This window comes from Myotis lucifugus, unplaced genomic scaffold, assembly GCF_000147115.1.
Source record: "Myotis lucifugus unplaced genomic scaffold, Myoluc2.0 scaffold_175, whole genome shotgun sequence".
Taxonomy (NCBI): domain Eukaryota; kingdom Metazoa; phylum Chordata; class Mammalia; order Chiroptera; family Vespertilionidae; genus Myotis; species Myotis lucifugus.
The window spans coordinates 793124-813477 of NW_005871223.1; the positions used below are offsets into that span (position 1 = coordinate 793124).

A 20354-nucleotide genomic window follows, 5' to 3' on the forward strand; every position below is an offset into this window, starting at 1 on the left:
TTCAGCAGCTTGGAGCTTTTGAGATGGGAAGAGTATAAATCAAACTTTCATAAAATGACCAAGGGTTACTCTTTCTTTCAAACACTAATTTGTTTAAAAGTTAAGGAAGTAGTAGAGATATGGTTTTTTTTTTTCCTCCCACAAATATTCTGTTTTAAATCTAGTCTCTATTTTCTTAACACCTGTTGGGAGACTGGTATTATTTATGATGTCAGGATTAGAAAGTACATTGTGCCAGAACTATTGAGACACGGATTTTGCCTTAAATTTGAACTCTTTGATTTTCTGGTTTATTTTCTCACTTCCTGTTTCCGGTTTTTCAGGTACTACCCTGAAGTTCTCTCTTCAAAGTTATGCTTCATATCTGTAGCCTGCAATAGGCATATTTTGGTTCATCTTTAGATTTAACCTTTTCTTTCTTCAGGGGACCTGTGATTCCTTGTTATATATACATTCAGGGGTGATATAAACTGGGTTGTGAATTCCCTCAAGGCTAGGTTGAATGGAATGCTTCTTTGTAACTTTAAGCCCAAACCTGGTGATTCCCTTTGTACAGGTGAGGAACCTGTGAGACTCAACAGTGTGCCCCATGTCACACAGACAGAGAGAGGCCAAGCCAGGAAATGAGCTCCCGTGTCGTGGCCACAGAGCAGGCTGCCTCTCTGCTCAGCTGCGTGGCTTGATGAGTAGCCTGGCTGGTGACCTAGACCTTACTTAGTTCAGCGGGTGTAGGTTTTTGACTCAGCCTTTGAGTCTGTGACCCTGGGCAAAACATTTTACCTCTCAGAGCTCCAGCTTGCTTGTCTATGAAATGAGGAAAATTATGGCCTAGCTCCCAAAGGTGCTATGACAATCTGGTGAGATACTATATATGAAGTACATTTTATATTGTAAGTGCTACAATAATAAAAGGTGTAATTCATGACATATATTCTTGTCCTCCACTTAATAATAAATGTTTTATTACTCATAGTCAAATTTTAAAGTTTACTAAGTTGAAATGCATATTTTTATGTTTTGTTTAGGCAAAGTTTAATTTATGCGTGGCTAAATTCTGAGGAGAGTAGTCAGAGAGGTTAGGGGCTATAGTTCCAATAGCCAGAATAGTGGCTTCAGATGAAAATGTTCTAAACCAAATATATATTTCAAGTGACTCCTGGTACCTTAAGCAAATTTCTCAGAATTCAAGACCCCAGGTAATGTTTTCAGTTGCTTGATTACCATTTATCAGAAAGGAAGAATGCTTTTCACAAGCTCACAGAGATGCTGTTTCTTGTTTTGGAAGAGCCAGCCCATGGAATAAGCATTATATTTGGGAGTGTAGTTATTCTTCACAGTGCTGGTCACCATCACCATTCAAATAAGGTCCTTATAAGATGGCTGCCTGGGCTGCGGGTGGGGGTAGTTTGGTGCATTTGTGGAATTCACCTCTCCCAATAGAATTGGTGTCAGGTTAGCTCCTCTAATGCTCCAAGTCATAGTTTAACCAAACTGTAATTCTATTTAAATTAATGAAATGACTGGTACTGAAGAGACAGGTCTTCCTTCAGTTTCATCTCTTACCTTAATTGATCATTTTAAAAAATTCTCTAGTGAGGTCTTTAATACTGTGTGTGAATATTTCACAGTTTTTACCAACATCAAACCCTCAGTTTCTCATTTTCTCTTTTCATAAAACTAAGAAATAAACACTCCACCCCATACATATATAGTAAAAGGATCTGACATCACTTACAGTTCATTTCGTATATGTGTGTGTATACACACATTTTTACGTATGGTAACATTTTCTTTAGAGTAACTGCTACTATCAACTTCATTGGCATTAATCATCTTATTTTTAAAATAATGCTTCTCAAACTAATGGGAATATTTGAAACAATAATTCTGGGTTGATGTATAAAGATGGTAACTTATACAACGAGGAGATATAGTAACCAATGTGTTTGTATTTTTACAGTATTCTTCATGTGTCTCTCTCCTGCCTGTCACATTCCTCAGTCACTGTCTTCTGTTGCAGCCCTCACTGGCTTCCTGTCTCGAACATGAAACAATGCAAGCCCCTCCACAGGTACCCTCATGACCTGACCTGCAGTCTGCCTGCCCACTTTCCAGCTCCCAGCTCCCAGCTCCCAGCTCCCACACTGGGCCCTTTGGTCCTGGAATCCCATCTCTCTCCAGCCTACTAGGCAGACTCCTCACATAGCTTTCAAGTCAAACTTATCTTCCTCCTCTTTCCCAAGCTTCCCATGTTTTCCCCATGGACCATGTCAGTGCTCCTCAGCCCCCATTGACTGCCTGGTTGCCCATACCTCCAGCTGTTTTATTACATTTTCCTTGTTTGCCAGACTGCCTGAGAGTCCCTGCATCCTTCTATCTGCAGAGTCCAGCAGAGTATCTGCAGGCACAATTGGAGCTTGGGTAACATTTGACTTAAATTTAGGCTCTCATGAAACCTGGCTCATCTTGGTAAGCATCTATCAGTTTCTTTCCCCCTGAATAGCCTCTTTGCCTTCTGAAGTGAGACAGTACAACTTTGGAAGGATAAGAGGACAGGAATTGTCCATCGATCTTGTGTAGACATGGCCAAAGAGAAAACACTGCTTCTCTGATATTGCTGAACAGCACACTGTGAAGTGAGAGGGCTAAAGCGGGAAGCTGTACATCCAAATATAGCTCCACAACACCAGTGAGGAAGGTGAGCCAGGTTTAAGAGGAAATAGTCAACAGTACCAGCATGCCGATAAAATACAGGTAACAGCTTAAATGTCTGGGGAAATCATCAGGAGAGCTGGGGGCTGCAAAGAATGGGGAGTGTTGCCCCATCCCAAACTCTAGGTTTTTGCCATTCACGTGTGTGCATATATTGCCACGAGACCATCTGATTTACAAGAGAAATGGATTTTTATATAAAACTAGAGGCCCGGTGCACGAAATTTGTGCACAGGGTGTGTGTGTGTGTGTGTGTGTGCGTGTGTGTGTGTGTGTGTGTGTTCCTCAGCCCAGCCTGCACCCTCTCCAATCTGGGACCCCTCGAGGGATGTCTGACTGCCCGATCAGGCCTAAACAGGCAGCCGGACATTCCTCTCACAATCCAGGACTGCTGGCTCCCAACCGCTCGCCTGCCTGCCTGCCTGATTTCCCCTAACTGCTTCTGCCTACAGGCTTGATCACCCCCTAACCACTCCCCTGCCAGCCTGATCTACACCTAACTGCTCCCCTGCCGGCCTGGTCACCCCTAACTGCCCTCCTCTGCAGGCCTGGTCACCCCCAATGCCCTCCCCTGCAGGCCTGCTCACCCCTAACTGCTCTCCCCTGCTGGCCTGGTCACCCCTAACTGCTCTCCCCTGCTGGCCTGGTCACCTAACTGCTCTCCCCTGCTGGCCTGGTCACCCCCAACTGCTCTCCCCTGCAGGCCTGATCGCCCCCAACTGCCCTCCCCTGCAGGCTTGATCGCCCCCAACTACTCTCCCCTGCAGGCCTGGTCCCTCCCCTGCTGGCCTGATTGCCCACACTGCCGTCTCCTGCCAGCCATCTTGTGGCGACCATCTTTGACCACATGGGGGCGGCCATCTTGTGTGTTGGCATGATGGTCAATTTGCATATTGCTCTTTATTATATAGGATTGCAGGAATTTTAAATTCTGATTTAATTTTGTGAAAACACTAGACAGAGCAAATAAATCTTATCTATGGGTTACAATTTTCTATATGTAGTTTCATTGCGGGGCTGCCCCAGGTCTGTCCTTGGGTTTTCAGCCTGTACCTTTTGTGACCTAGAGCCTTGTTACCTGATGCCTGCTCCAAACCTCTCCCTCATTTTGATTCACTTCCCTTAACTTGGTATTTTTCTTTCTCCCTGAAATTGATGTTTGTAAGACAAGCTTTGAAATAATTTATAGTATTTTAGAATTTAATGGCATTGTATTTAATTTGGGATGAATACTCCTTCCTGGTGCTGATGTGTTAGGCTGAAACATGTGGAAATGTTTTTACAGGTCAAAATGGCTTTTTCATATGGTTCAACCTAGTATGTCAAGCACTTGGGGAAATTTTTATAATTAGAATCAGGTCTAATGGGAGAAGTGGGGGCAGAGAGATTTTCTTAGAATAATTATGAAGAAACAGCAGTATGATGAAAATATTTTAGGTATGCCACATATGTGGACCCCTTATGTTGTCACATCTGCCACCATGAATGGCTTTGCTTGGATTGAGTCAAGTTGATGCCCACAGATATTCAGTCCTTTTCAGTGGGCCTACTCTTTGGGTATTTAGTACAACTGCAGTTTTCTGAGTGGGAACGCATGAGAGAAAGTTCTTTGAAGTCTGCCTATTGGGGCTGATGTTCCTTTAGGTATGCTACTAATAAAAAAACTGAATCCTATGCCTGCTTGTTTTCCTCTTGAAATGTTTACATAAGGTAGATAAATTGATAGGAATGGATGCATTTAGTTTACATCAAATAGATAGGAATTATGGCATTTGTGGAATTCACCTCTGACATAGCTTTTAATTTCCCACCATTATTTTCCCAGGCTTCATTTTTTCTTATTTAAAATGCATTTCAACTTACTTCATATTAAGCATCTCTGTAAACTGCCTTACTTTGCAGGGATCGAGGGGCACGCTAGGCAGGGTCTAAATCAGCGGTTCTCAACCTGTGGGTCACGACCCCTTTGGCGGTCGAACGACCCTTTTACAGGGTCGCCTAAGACCATCCTGCATATCAGATATTTACATTACAATTCATAACAGTAGCAACATTACAGTTATGAAGTAGCAGCGAAAATAATTTTATGGTTGTGTCACAACATGAGGAACTGTATTTAAAGGGCCAGAAGGTTGAGAACCACTGGTCTAAATAAATAGTCAGGTGAGTATATTAGAGAGAGTGCTTGTCTGGTGTGAACTAAGATTGTAATTAGATTGTAATTCATGGGAGAAGTGAGGGAGGCAACATGGGTCTGGGATGGGGAAGAAAGTTAAGGTTAGAGATGGTGCGCTTTGCCACGCTGGTTGCAAGATTACTATGTTGCTGAGAATGTCTTCGAGGATCAAGAAGGAATAGGGAGGCCATCAGAGCAAATCACTTACAAATCAGTTTTGAGCACTCAAACTGGTTTGTGTGTTGGCCAGCTGGTTAGAGTCTGTCTGACTTGCAGTTTCATATAGACTGTAATCTGATTATCAGCAGTGTGCATGCTGAGTCCCAATGTGCCTTCACAAATATTGGGTGCATATCTGATAGTCATTATTTCTGGGCCTTAGAATGAAAATAGAGATAATAGGTGAGGTATTGTACTGGTGGCTATAGATACTTTTTCATTTTAGATACATATATATGGTATATATATTTTGTTGTTTGCAACATGAAATTAAAGTGAATATTTTAGGGTAAAAGGAAAAGGGAATATTGATGTTTTACATATATTACTGTTTTATTTATTCAACAGTGATCATAATATGCTAATACATTGATATAGTAGTTTACTTTTTGAGGACATCCACTATTCTTTTATTCATTCATTTTGCTACATATAATATGGGTACTACATTCACAGTTTTGAAACAAATTTTTATCTTATTTAAAGTTTTCATTGTTTAATATACTGGGTTGAAACAACCAAAAGAAAAACAATTTACCTGTGAGTTTTTAAGGGTCGTATGTTACTGTGAGCCCTGAGTACCGTGTACCCAGTCATGACATGAAGGACTGTCCTCTTTATAAATGCATCCAGGAAACAATTAACTTTGCAGTTTTTCCAATTAGTCTTTTAGCCAGTTTACCTAAGTTGCTTTCAGAAGCCCACTGAGGACTTGTTTTCAGTATCGTTTGAGCCTGGCAGGTACAGGAGGAACGCGTTTGGACAAGTAGATGCTCCTCCCCTAAAGGAGTGTGGAAGGCCCTGCAGTGCCTGCGTCCAGAGACAGCTTGTGCCCCGCACCATTTTCTTGGATCTCTTCTCTTGACTTGTGGCCTGAGAGTCACACAGCTGAGTGCTCGGGTTGTACTAACATCCAAGTAGCCTCCTGTTACCATTTTTCTTTCTATAAACTCCTTTATACTGCAGGGAGCTTCGTATTATTTTGTTTCTGCTGCTTTCTTTTAATACTGCCTTCTTCTTTGGAAGCAACCAGGATCTTGATATATTTAGCAAAGGGTGCCCTCCAGAATCATGGACTTGAAAAGGGTTTCTCTCTACTCCATGTCCTCAGCCGAAAGCCAATAATATCTGCAACCTAAGCCTACAGGCACACCTTCCCCTGGCAGCTGAAATGTCTATTTTCTATCTTGTTAGGCACAACAACAGCAATATTAATAAGAGTGAGGGTTCAGCAAATGCTGGCTAATTGTATTGTTTGGGATTATTCTAAATTATTCAGTTATATTTAATTTATTAAAAGGACATTGGATTTAAATTGCAGATCTGTGAGTTACCTGGGCAGATTCTCTAACCCATCCATGCCTCAGTTTCCTATTTTCTAAAACACTCATCATGGGATCTATTTGAGGATCAACTGAAGTATTACCATAGTATTGCCTCACTCAATCTTTATAAATCTTTCATTGTGGTAAAAAGTCAATAGCTAGTTTCTACCTGAGTGGTAGTAAGAATTAGTAATCCCTTTCAAATGAACAGCAGACATGTGCTACCTGTTGCCCGAGTGCTAGAGCTGGCCCAGGTTCACACAGCGTGTGAGAGGGAAGAGCTGGGTTGGCATGCAGCTCCCTAAGTACTGTTCTCTCCTGCCGCTGCAAAAGTGGTGTTCAGATGCCGATTATTACCTGCCGTCTCCTTTGGGAAAACGAGGAAGTCAAGTAGCTCCAACTTGACTGCAGTGTAATGACTCGAGACAACCGTTTGTCTGCTGCAGCCAAGTGGTGCCGTGAATAAATCACAAATCTTTCTAATTTTACCTGTTACCCTACCCACACTAAAGGTCACTACCAGCACATAGTGAGTTTACTCAGAGCTTTAAAAAGTCATGACTGAGAGCGTGGTTGATGCAGGTAGACATGCTTCAAGGTCAGAGCTCTGCTTCGTACTCGTGTACCACTTAAGCCTTAGTTTGCTCAGCGGTAAAATAGGGTTAACACAGTACACAACTTAAAGTTGTGTGAGGGCTTCTAAAATAAATAAATAAATGTGTGTGTGTGTGTGTGTGTGTGTGTGTGTGTGTGTGTGTGAGAAAATATTCAGTAGACTTGGACATGTATTAAAACTATAAAATGTGTGTTAGTAACAGCTTTAGTATTAAGGCTAGAAGGACAGTCTGTGCCATATGCATTCTAATATGTTAGAAAAAGTCATTTAAGTAATTCACAGAAATTAGTATTAGAAATTGCCTTGCCCAGCTGGCATGGCTCAGTGGTTGAGTGTTAAACTATGAATCAGGAGGTTGTAGTTTGATTCCTGGTCAGGGCACATGCCCGGGTTGCAGGCTGGATCCCCAGTGTTGTGGCGTGTAGGAGGCAGCTGATCAATGATTATCTCTCATCATTGATGTTTTTCTCTCTCTTTCTCTCTTTCTCTCTCTCCCCTCCCTTCCTCTCTGAAATCAATAAAAATATATTTTTTTTAAAAAGAAATTGCCTTATAAGACAAATTGTGGACTCGCTGGTATGAATAACTTAATGGCTGTCTTACACCAAGTGAAACTTAATCATTGCTCTTCTTCAAATGCATTTTAGTGTACATTTTTTATGTATGGTTAGTGTCAGTGACAGAACAAATATGCTAATTAGGTAGAAGATGGAGAGCAGATGTTCTCTTCTGCCCATATTTGCCATATAAGGAGGTAGAAAGTTTGGAAATTCTGTCAGGTCAGATAGGAGCCTGGTTTTAAACCCTGGCCTGAAGCAGGGTTGAGTCTTGTTTCTTGTTCATCTTGATGTCTTCCATGTGACTCATCCTCTTCCTTTTAACCACATGGTCATGGTTGCCTCTGCTCTCCCCCCTCTGCTTCAGATGTTCACAGTTGTAGGAACTGCAATTGACCCTTGCATTAGTATTAATGTAAAGCTTTCCATCTTGCAATGGAAGAATCTGCAACCTAAAGAGTTTGAGACTTGATCAACATCATGCAGCTGGCTGGTGACAAACGGGAGGACCAGTTCTCACCATCTTTGCCAATGTCCCCAAGCATTCCTGTGTTTGGTTCAAGCCTTTGGGTTCTTGATAACCACCCCCCGAGGCCTCTAATGACCATGGATTCTAGCCCCCGCCCCCCCCCCCACACACACACACACACACATTACTGTGAGGGAAGGCAATGAGTTCTTGGGGAAGTAAGCGGCTTGCCCAAGTCACCCTGATCACTTTTGGCACAGTCAGCACACAAACCCTGATCATTTTGCTTTCTCCCCCAAACTAAACTGCTCCATGCCTGTGCGTGTTGTGTGCCCTGGGGACTGTGGGTGATTTCAACTTGAGTTCACCTCACTTCTGTCCTGCCTTCAGAGCATGCTTTTTTTTGGGGGGGGGGAGTGTAGCGAGTATCATGGTTTTCCTAGTTTTTCTTAGTTTGAAGGCATACATTAAATAACAAATGGCCATTCTTATCTCCCCTATCTTAAATTTTGGTGGCATTTTCTCATAATATAGCATGAAATATTATACTATGTTAAATCATTAGATATCAAGAAAGGAAGAAAAAAGCAGCCAGACTGAAGGGCACAGACACCACTAACCTAAATAAAACACACCACTCTCATTTAGCCTTCCTTCTCCCACCCAGATCCCAATGCACGGAGCCCTCTCAGCATGTTGTCTGTGGCTGGGAACATTTCTCCTCTTCTCTTCATGAAATAGTTTCCATATTCTGACTAATTATGCTTTTCCTGTAGGCTACATTGTTAAGTATATCAGCAATCTAACTGCTCCTGCAACCCCTTATCCCAGCTCACGCATACCTGAATTGCTTTTCAAGTAGGTGTTGGAAGCAATCAATAGGTTTACCATAGGATTTTGCTGCAGTACTAAGAGACACATCTACTTGATCCCTAACTTCAAGGAGGAAAGACTGATAACCTCAAACAGGTAGAAATGATAATGAAATAAAATATCAGCAGTGTCTGGCTCTTTCCCCGAGCCCTGCTATGTAGATGATAATATAGAAACAAACTTTGCTCTTCATTTTTCTAGTAAATTGGAATCTTTAATTAGAAAGAAAGTTGTTAAAAATGTTAACATACCTCACATGAAAGTAGATCCAACTTGAGAATATGATATAAAATTCTATAATAGACAGATCTTAACCTAATACATCAAAAAGTCACTCTGCCATAGACTCACCTATCTTTTAAAGTCCCCTTTATAACTTAGAAGGGGTCAGATCTCCATGCTTGCTTCTTCTTTTCCTTAATCAAGCGAAAACTCCCTAATGATTTGAACATAAACCAGAACCAGGCCGTTGCTGAGCTGTTTGTCAGTAGCTGGGCAGTTTTCTCAGTGCCTTTTCTGACATGTTTTAACATGATCTCGTAAGGATTTAGAATGAAAATTGCCCTGTTCTTTGTGGTACAATGAAAAGATTGAGATTCTTTTATCAAAATGAGGCAATCAGAATAGAAAAATTACTGTTTTCCTTCTGGTCTTTTTTTCTAAACATAAAATGTGAGTAAAAGATTATGAAACAAATTTAAGTTTTGGGTCTTGGTAAACAATTACAAGGCACTTTCGATTTGTGATTAAAAAAAAATTCACTAATAAGAATGATTTCCAGAACATCATTTCTACATTCAAGGCACATGCACACATACACACTGTACATTTTCTGCCTGCCTGCCTCGTACACAGTGAAGCTCTGGGAAGGACACATGGCGCCTGTGTCAAAAAGTGGTGCCTTCCAAAGACATATCATTCAGTTAGCGTTCTAATTCCTCCCTTTTCTTCAGACCTCAGATTTCAGCAGAGGTACAATCAGTCTTAATCAGTGCTGCATCCTATCAACCACAGCTTTTCAGACAATTAAAAAAAAAAGTTTTTATTTACCTTTCATTGCGGTAGTTGGTTGTCCATTCACCTGATACTGGTGTCTTTAAGTTGAAACAGGCTTCTCAACTCTAAGTAAGAATACACCTTAAAACTAAGGTTGGCAGGGATGTGGGGTTTTGGGGAAAGCATGGGAAATAAACATTTTCCTCCCCTGCCAGAGAAGGTAGGTGCCTCCCAACCCGTCTTGAGATGGTCCTCTGGGCACCTTGCAGAGTCTCCTGTTCAGGAACAACTGGAGCAACTTGCTCTCTTGCTAATGTCAGTGACTCACATCGAAGAGCAGGTGAGATCTGTAGACTGGGGCAGAGCAGTTCCTGAACCAGCAGGAATCAGACGGTGAGTCACCTGAAGGAAACACGGAGGGCTGGGCCTTAGGATGCCAGAGGACTCTTTAAGGAAGAGGGGATGAAGTGTCAGGTGGGCCCTACGAAATCAACCCAGTGTTTCATTCTTCTGCTTCTTCTTTCTTTCTTTCCTTCTTTCCTTCTTTTTTTTTTTTTTTGAAGGGGGAGGGTTTCCTAATGCTAGTAAGAAAATATGCATTTACAGCCTTCTTGCTAATTAAATTTTGGCTCAAAGGAATAAAAATATATTTTATAAAAGACAAATCCTTTAAAGATTTTACATATTACTTAAAGACTAAAATTCTAATGTATATATATTAGTAATTGATACCTTTGGAAATGTGTAGTCGTATGCAAGAATCTGATGAGCTCTACAAAGCTGTTTTTTACAAATACACAAATATAAATATTAAATTTTTTAAAATAAAGTTACTTAAGGGGAAAATTCTCCGAAACTTTTGAATTTTATTCTTTGGTGGGGTTGGGGAGGATCAGTCCTGTTTTTATTAAAAAGATTTAGAAAGAGACTATACCTGGCAACTAAGGGGTGAGGTACTGGCCAGAAAGGTGGGGTGGGCTTAGGCCCAGGGGGTTCAAGGGCAGACTGATAAACCAGGTCCTGGCAGCTGCTGAGGAGGTGCCTGAGGGTGAGCTTCAGGCACTGGGGTGACCAGCTGGTTGTCAGGGGTTGCATGGTACTTGGGTCAGCCTGGAATCTCAGGCCACCCTGTCTTGTCTGCCTAGCTCATCCACTGGTGCCTTCCATGTCCACTTCATTGACTTTTCCATCATCAGGCGAGTCACTATAGTTCATCTTGTCCATGTCGTCCATGTCCTGCATGTCCTCTTCATCTTGTTCATCATCCTCCAAGCCCTCTTCACTGTGTTCATCCGCATCATGGTACTCTGAGGCTGGCCTGACAGTAGGTACCAGATTGCTGTCTTTGTCTTCGATGCTCTGGAGCCAGGCCTGATGCTGCTGTTCTTGCCGAGCAGCTCGGTCTCATCCACACAGGGTCGGCCTGATAAAAGCACAGTGCCTCCGTCACTCAGGCAAGAGTGAGGGCTCAAGGTGGACATGGCGGCAGCTGACAGCACCAGAAGCACTTGAATTTTATTCTTAAAACACAGGACAGCTTGTTTTGTTATCTTTAAAAATCTTTGCACAGTGATGAACTTATATAATCAGATCCCTTTTTCTTATTAATTTTAGAACTTTCAGATAAAAGTCTCCAAAGGAGTCCAAGACTTTCTTGAATGCAATATTTGAACAAATAAGTGAAAAATAAAAATATAATTTTATGAAATGGAATTAAAACCTGTTACTATCATGGATGACAATGAAAATAATAATCAAAGATGGAAACTTTCTTGAAGGTAGTAAATCAATAATAGATTTACAGAGTGTTTATTTATGCCTTAAGGAAATAATGGACTGTGTAGTTGGTTTTCTTTCCAAGTTTGACAGAAAAACAAATGTGTTTGATTTAAATACCAATAGTTGAATATCAAAATTATGTTACTTCTCTTCCTTTTTCCTAATCAAACAAAAACAAACAACTTCAATTTTAATGGTTTTTTCATTCCATTCTTTTTAGGGAGGGTTTATTATGTGTGGATGAGTAGCTAGCCCTAAGGAATGCCTCTGAACAAAAATTAGCCAGCTTATTTAACATTGACTCTGCTTTGTGCCATGGATTTTGCTTTTAGCATCTGAAGCCAGTTCATTGTAGACCTTAGTTTGAAAGACTTGTCCTTCTTGGGTTGAACTTTTTGCCACTTGTCACTATGATCCATACATGGATTATGTACTGCTCTTAATGTGAAACCTAAGTGGCAGAACAACAAATGGCCAAGTCTTAAAAGCATCAGTTCAGAAGGAGAGAACATCCCTTACAGCCTTTTTCAAAGTATGTTGAGCAAAGATCCTCTCTGCAAGTTCTGAGGATTATCATCCCAGATTTTCAGTGGTCTATACAAAATCACATTAAAGAGCTTATTTGGATAAATATTCCACAAGCTTCTGCTAAAGAAATGAAGACACTCTGCTATCCACCTTAAATTTTAATGCATTTATTACTTCGGTTGACTTGTCCTATTGGGGTCAACTAACTATATACTGATGTTTTATGTTAAAGAAAATTCCTGAGTATATCAAGCTGTTGAAATTGTTTTTGATATACTTTCCTATTTTGAATTTGAAGGGAAAATGTTTTGATAATTTAGGAGTATATTTCCTGGTTTTGAGTGCCTTTAAAATAGTCTCTGAAAGGAGGCCAGTGCATGAAGATTATGATAGGCCTTTCTAAGTTTGAAGAAGGACCTGGCGTTTGAAGAAGCAACTTGACTTTCTCTGTGTTGTTGTTGTTGTTGTTGTTTTTAAACAAAGATCTCCTCATGGAAGAAGGAAGGGGCAGTAAGTTGCCCTCTTTTTCTCTCCCTGAGGGTGGGGTTGGGGATGAAATAGGCTTTTCCTTCCTTAATATAACAGTGGGATTGTCGTATTTAAAAGTTTCTTTGCTCAGTGATGCAAATTAAATCTAGTAATGAAAAAGTTAACATGAGGCGTACCCATTCGCCTTCAAGCATATTATGCCAGTCTCAAGTTGGGACTTGCTAAAGCTTGGTCTTACTTAACATTCAAAAAGGGAAGTATAGTACACGTTTAGTCACGAAAAAAGTGTAACACTTTAATGAAAAGAGCAGCTAAAAACCAGCCCATAACTTTATTATTGTTCAAATAACTGAAAGGTTAACCTGCAGAATTTTTTTCTGTTGATTTTTTCTTGTAGCAAGTCTCACATTTCCTAAGAGCCATAGGAGACTTTATAACAATAATTATCTTGTTGTTTTCTTAGAATAGCCTATTAAATGCAGGGAAGCTCTTTTAATGACATTGTTTAGCCATTACAAGCCCTACATTTATTTTGAATAAAGGGTGACATCGTGGATTGTGTTTGTACTTCTCTACCTCCATCATGCTTTAAAAAATGTTTTTTTTTGTTTTATTTTATTTTTTTAAATATATTTTAAAGGGAGAGGGAGAAAGAGATGGAAACATCAATGATGAGAGAGAATCATTGATTGACTGCCTCCCGCACACCCTACACTTGAAATTGTGCCTGCAACCCAGGCATGTGCCCTGACCAGGAATCAAACCATGACCTCCTGGTTAATAGGTTGATGCTCCACCACTGAACCATGTCAGCTGGGCTGTTTTATTTTTTTATTACAGTTTATTTTTTTCTTCTGATATTTATTGTTCAAGATGTTAAACCTTCACACAAGTTGAAATAATATTTCATGTAGATTTCATCTAGAGTTACAAATGGTTAATGTTTTTCACATATCTACACACACACACACATTTTGGGTGGACCTGTTTGAAATTGCAGTCATTGTGATAAATGCCTCACTCCTAACTGCTTCAGCAGCATTTCCAAATAACAAGGACATTCTTCTACCTAAACACAATACTATTATCAGTCAAGAGGTTAATTTTTAAATAATAATATTTTTAAATATTTCATCTGCATTAAAAATTTGCAATTTCCCAGGAATACCCTTTATAATTTTGTTGTGATGGAATCCAATCACCGATCACCTATTACATTTGGTTTTACTGTCTTTTTAGACTTATTTCTTCTTCAGAACAATCTCTCTGCATTAAAAAACAAACAAACTTTTTCTTTAATCTCCTTGGCTTTTGAAAATTGCTTCGCTCTGTATCTACTAGGTCCATCCTATGGGATGTGTAGTAAGGGGATTCTTTTAAATGTTTCTGAGGCAATTAGCCTGAACTCACCATTGGGGTTTAGAATTTTGAAGTCCAATAGGAATATCTACAATATTGTTTTGGACATAGACCTGGTTCATGGATCACTAATCACAAAGTCAGGATATCCAAAGTCACTATTTGGGGGGGAGGGGGTATACTGAATGACTCATTCACCTTTTTTTTGGTTTCAGGATTATGTAAAACAATGATTTTAGGTGAGATTTCAAAACCTTATTGATTTTTCAAAATGTATTCTTGAAGATACAGAAGCAGCTGCCGGTGTGGTTCCGTGCTTGAGTGTTGACCCATGAACCAGGAGGTCACCAGTTCAATTCCCAGTTGGGGCATGTGTACGGGTTATGGGTTTGATCCCCAGTGTAGGAGGTGGCCAGTTGATGTTCTCTCTCATTGATGTTTCTGTCTCTCCCTCTCCCTCTTCCTCTCCCTTCCTCTCTCTGAAATCAATAAAAACATATATATTAAAAAAAAAAGAGAGAGACAAATACTCAAGTAGAGAATGTGTTTCTGAAATCTTACAAGAAATGAAAATTAAGTAATATTATTGGTAAGTCTTTCTAAATCCTGGAATGAACTCTTTTCCTACTTGCCCCTATTTAGTGGGAGACATAAGCAGATATATTATCAAGGCTTTCCTTATTCAGTCTTCTAGTCCAGCGGTCGCCAACCTGTGGACCGCGGAGCACTGGTGGTCCGTGAGTTCCGAAAGGTTGGCGGCCACTGTTCTAGAAATTCCCCTTGCATGTGACTTCTTCCTCTCTCCTCCCTTCTTTATTGGGTTCCTCTGCATTGACGTGGATCTGGGCTCAATGTCCTCTCTTCCAGTGTTGGTAGGCATAGCATTTGTATCGTAATCTCATTTTTCTCTGTCACAATACTCTCAGATGCATTCATTTCTTCTTAAAGGAAAAAGCACATATAAAGGGCCTCCAAAGCCTCTGTAGTACACTAATTCATTATTATAAAACAAAGACAAGCAGAGTCTCATTGTAACATAGCTCATGATGCTCTGTCTTGGACACCCTGTCTTTTGCATGTAGCCAGAACGTACAACAAATATTGTATTAACAGTCTTATTGTTTCATCTCTCTGTTCAAGAAAGTCACTCTAATTGTGGCTCACATGCAGTGGCTGAGAATTTGTGCTGAGTATAATTATTACAAACCCTTTCATGTTCTCTAGCTGAGATTGATATCTTTAGGTCCCTGTGCCTAAATTACTGTGTTTAATCTGTCATTTGAAATGATTTGTATCTATTAGGTCTTCTTTATATAAAGCACTTATATTTTTCTGGTCTGAGAACTTCATGTGTAATGGTTGACTAAAGGGGAGGATGGGTTGAGATTGAGTTTGGAGATATACCTGCTTCTGCTGCTGTTCTCATATCCATATTCTCTCCTGTACTGGCTACTTGATCCATCTCCTTACTTTTGAAATCTTGTTTGTGAGAGGCAGTGATAGGAGCCCAGTAATGAGTCTAATAGACTCCAATGTGGATTTCAATCTCTCCGCTTAACAGCTTTTTTTTTTACTTTGAGCAAGTCATTAATATATCTGACCCTCAATTTCTTCTTCTGAAAAATAAGCATGGGAATGGCTACCTTATAAGATTATAAAACTTAAATGAGATAATGTACAGGGTAGTTAGAATAGTAGCTTTTGTTTTGTGTTTTTATTTGGTCAGAAGGGAGAGGGAGAGTGAATAAGTGAATGAATGGGTGTGCCTGTCTGAATGTAAAGTTGGAATGATTAAAAATTGAAAAGACTTCTCAACTACAAAGTTAAGTAATTCTATAATATTTTGGCAGCCCTTAGTAAGCTCTTGGGTTTCCTATAATGGTGATTGATGATTGCTTGAAATACTCTTTATTCTTTCTTTATAGCTTTCTCTGCTGAAAAGAAGGAAGCTAGGAATGGCTTATTCAGACTGTCTGAAAATATGGGAAAGTGTAAAATCTGAGGCCAAATATGTGGGGGGAGAGAGGTGGTCTCAGCTGGGCACTGCATTCAGGTCAATGCTTCGTTCTCTATAGTTCAGAGTTAAATAGAATAAAAAGGGTAAAAGTACAGAGTAATGTGATGTAATTTTAAAGCAAAAGGCTAATATTTTAAACTAAAAAAGTACTCAGCGATGCATGAGGTGTAATTTCTTAAGATAACTATGGCTACTTAAGATCATATACACCCATCTAATATTGATGCTGAATTGAAAAAATAAAGGTAAGCATTCTAGTTCTGAGCCCCGGGTGTCACGTTTGTGACCGTGAGTTTTATTGCAGCAGTGACAAAAATTCACATGCTAAGTGAGGTACGGAATTTTTTCAAAACACTAGTTTACCTGCTTACTGTAAGTCTCGAATTCCGTTTTCTTTCTCTATTCTTGCTTTTATCTTTCTTTTTTGTCACTCCTCCCCGTGTTTTCAGCTTGCATCCCTACCACTTGGTGTCTCATCTCCCTCCCACTCCCACTCCCCTTTTTCTATAAATACTTTATACTGGAATGAATGGGAGGCTGGGACTCAGAAACCCAGGTAATGTGGAGTCTGAAATGTCGGCACACGACCTGAATGCAGTGCCCAGCTGACCCATGCTAGTTTCTCTTGGTCACGTGGCTACTCCCACCATTGGGTTTGCACCTCTGCTCCGTTTGCTCATTCCCGTGGTGCATTGTAACTGCACTGCACAGGAAACACAGGAGAGCTGCTCTCCTGGTCTTAGACACCCTTAGGGAAAGTCAGAGTAATACAGCTGTTGTTTTTCTTCCTTGGAACTCTTTGAAACTGACTTGTCCTTTATGGCAAGTTGAGTGTTGCTTGTAGCTCCTCATTTCCCTTTACAAACTGGGGCTCTACCCCACCTCCTCCTTAAAATTACCACTGACCTCAGAGTTCTACATTCAACACACTTGACCTTTCCACAGTGTGTGGTTCCGCAGACTATAGCTTTCTCCTTGAATCTCTCTTGCTCCTTGGCTTCCAGTACACCGGACCTCCTGTTTCTTGTTTTAACCCACCAATCCCACCCCCATCCCAGTCCCAGGCACTTCCCGCAGATCCTCTTGCCTCTGTCCATGGGATTTGGGTAACATGGCCTCTGAAGGACTCAGCTCATTCCTTATTCTCTCCCGGTCTTAGAAAAATTTCCCCTGGCCTCAAATCTAGCCATGTCTTCAGAGCCCTGGATCTGTATTTTGCTCCCCCTCTGTCCAGCTTTTGTCCGCTTGACCTCGCTCTCTCACTGTGTTTCACATACAACATACCCAGACCCTGCTTCTTGGTCTTCTTCATGATCCAGCGCATCACCCAAGCTAGTGATCTCCAGAGCAATACCATTCAATTGGGGGTGGTTGGGATGGAGATTATGGACCCACTGAGAATACATGTTAATCACAGTTAACGTATAATCTCCTGTTCTCTAGGGGTCTTGGACTCAAAACCTCTCTGAACATGTCACTGAGGCCCATGTCCAATTTTCCCTGGGCTGTTGCCTGTACAGATGCAAGACCTTTTCAGTTGATCTCCTGACCTCAGTGGCTGTTCTTCAACCCAGAATCATCCTATTGCTGACAAATTGATGTTCTTCTAGTGCAGCACAACAGAGGACATAATGCTTCACTTCAGAAACCTTCAGTGGTTAGAGAAATGCCACAGCAGGATCCGCGCTCTGTCCAGGCTCATCGTCTAATTCCCATGCTGCAGCCTCAGACCCCCAAAGCCCCTCATGGTCCGGCCACAGCACAATGCCCTCCTCGGCCCGAGCCTTGCTCAATACTGCTCTCTGCCCAGCAGTGCTCCCTTTTGGGTGCTTGGTTTTCTCCTTTAAGGTTCAGCTCACATTTCCATTTTCTGCGAGCCCTTTCTCAGTTTCTTCATTTGCAGTCAGGTCCCCTTTCCTCTGAGCTCCTATGGTGAGTTAATTACGGCTCTCATACAGCTTACCACATTCGATTCACTGTGGCCTGTGTGCCTGACCAGCTGCGGCTTCCACGGAGAAGTGCACGAAGAATGACCAGATGAACCCATGAATCTCTATGGGGGACTTTACTCCTTTCAAGAACTCTCAGTGCTGGAGGGCCGCCCAAAGTACTTACAGGGTCCACGAACCATTCATACCCCTGAGGTTACTGAAGTTCATTTGTGTTGAGACCTCTTCCTCCCTCTGCAGGCGCCACCTCCTTACCTTTCTCACTGCTGAGGCCCAATGTCAACCCTGGAGGCATGCAGCTTGTCCTAACTGTCAGGTGGTAGAGCAGAGCCTCTGCTTTGCTGGTGGGGCCACAGGCACTGTAGACGAGGTATCTTTTACTTTGTCCTCAGACTTCTTTTCTTTCCTCCCTCAACAAGGAGTCCTGTAACATCTATCCTGTGGTGTTGCAGTGAAAGATAGCAAAGTAGTAATCTTTATCAAGTGCAGAGCATGGTGTCAGCCACAGAAAGTGTTCAGTAAACAAGCCACACTGCCTGGTGAGGTCCTGGGAGGTTCTGGTAGCTTCTAGGTCAGGCCTAATTAGCTGGCGGCACCTGGGCTAGTTATGGCCCACACAAGAATACTGCGTTGTTTTTGTAGGGTCAGAGAATATGGGGGTGGCTATGGAAATTTTGAAAATCACAGAAAATATAGGAGACTGGATTTATGAATTCTCTTGAGAACATTAGAAGATTTGAAATTATAAACATAGTGTTTAAGAATATGAGTTTAGAGGCAAGAATCTGAATTAGAGTTCTAGCCCTGCTCTTTATATGCCGGGTGACCCCCATGCACATTGCTTAACCTCTGTTTCTCAACTTCTTTATCTCTAAAATGGAGATAATAATTTCACTTTATAGGCTTCCTGGTATTATTAAATGGAACAATATAGTTAAAGCTCTTGGTACACAGTAAGTAGTAGGTAATGTGTGTAGCTTTTGTTGTCACTGATGCTAGTTTTACTACTGTTATTGCTACTAGTTAGCCACCCTGGACTCCAAATCCCTTCTGTGCCAGCAGTTGGCACTGGATAGTAGATGCCCCCACAGTAGGGTATGGACTTTTAAGGTAGCCTAGTCCTTACTCTGGCCTGCCACCTTATATCTGCCCCAGTCTCTTAACAATTTTGTGTTTCCTGTTGACAGATGCCTTTCTTGGACATTCTTGCTCAAGATGGCTGTGTGTAAATCAGTCTGGACGGAAGTATGAACCTCAGGGAACATTTATCTCAGTACTTCTTCACGAGTGTCCCAATCCATAGCTTCAGTGCCCCTGGTAGCTCATGCTCAGCCCTCACCCTTGACCTACTGAATCAGAAACTCAGGGGTGGGCCTAGCAGTGTCTTTAAGAATCTCTTCAGCTGGTTCTGGTACCAAGTAAAGTTTGAGGACTACTTTGGTTTGAACACAAGTGTTCTCTATTCATATTGTCTGTATTTGGTTTCATGTAAATTTTAAAATAGTGGGTTTTGTTTCTGGGCATTTTAAATGGTTTGTGAGTTCCACACTTTCCTTAGCTATGCTCCCTGCTGTCTCCTAGCTATGCTCCCTGAGGTATTAGACCGGTGGGGAGTGGGTTCTTCCTCTAGAGCAGTGGTTCTCAACCTTGGCTGCACATCAGAATCACCTGGGAATCTTTTTAAAATCCTGATTTCTGGGCCTCATCCTCTGGAAATTCTGTTTCTTTGTTATGGGGTGGGGCCACAACATTAGTAACAAAGAAACAGAATTTCTGGAGGATGAGGACCAGAAATCAGGATTTTAAAAAGATTCCCAGGTGATTCTGATGTGCAGCCAAGGTTGAAAACCACTGCTCTAGAGGCTTGCTCTGTTAAGAGTTATGTAAACTTTGACCTTTTAACTTGCTGGAGGAATGAGTTTACCTGGAGGTAAACTCCAGGCATTTTGAGAAAGAAAGTTATGGAAGGAGCCTCTTTTAAATGGATATGAAATACATAAAGTGATGGTTTTGATAAGATTGAATAATTCTTTTTTAATATTTTTTTATTAAGTTATTACCTATGTGTCCTTATCCCCACATTACACCCCCCCCCCACTTATGCCCTCACCCCCCTGTTGTCTGTGTCCATTGGTTAGGCCTATATGCATGCATATAGGACCTTTGGTTGATCTCTCCCCCTTACCCTCACCCTCCCCTACCTTACCTCTGATGTTTGACGGTCTGATCAATGTTTCTCTGTCTCTGGATCTGTTTTTGTTCATCAGATTATGTTGTTCATTATATTCCA

At 41.2% G+C, this 20354-nt stretch overlaps 1 protein-coding gene and 1 pseudogene across 1 annotated transcript in view; both read right to left on the reverse strand.

The window, feature by feature from the left end:
- GPR87 (G protein-coupled receptor 87) overlaps window positions 1-10255 on the reverse strand; it is a 26836-nt gene extending 16581 nt beyond the window's left edge. Inside the window, exon 1 of the mRNA XM_006096315.2 lies at window positions 9998-10255. The gene's annotated coding sequence lies outside the window, so the exon portion shown is untranslated. The remainder of the gene's footprint in view (window positions 1-9997) is intronic.
- An 834-nt stretch (window positions 10256-11089) lies between these two features.
- On the reverse strand, window positions 11090-11424 carry LOC102433073 (annotated as a pseudogene).
- Window positions 11425-20354: the final 8930 nt, after the last annotated feature.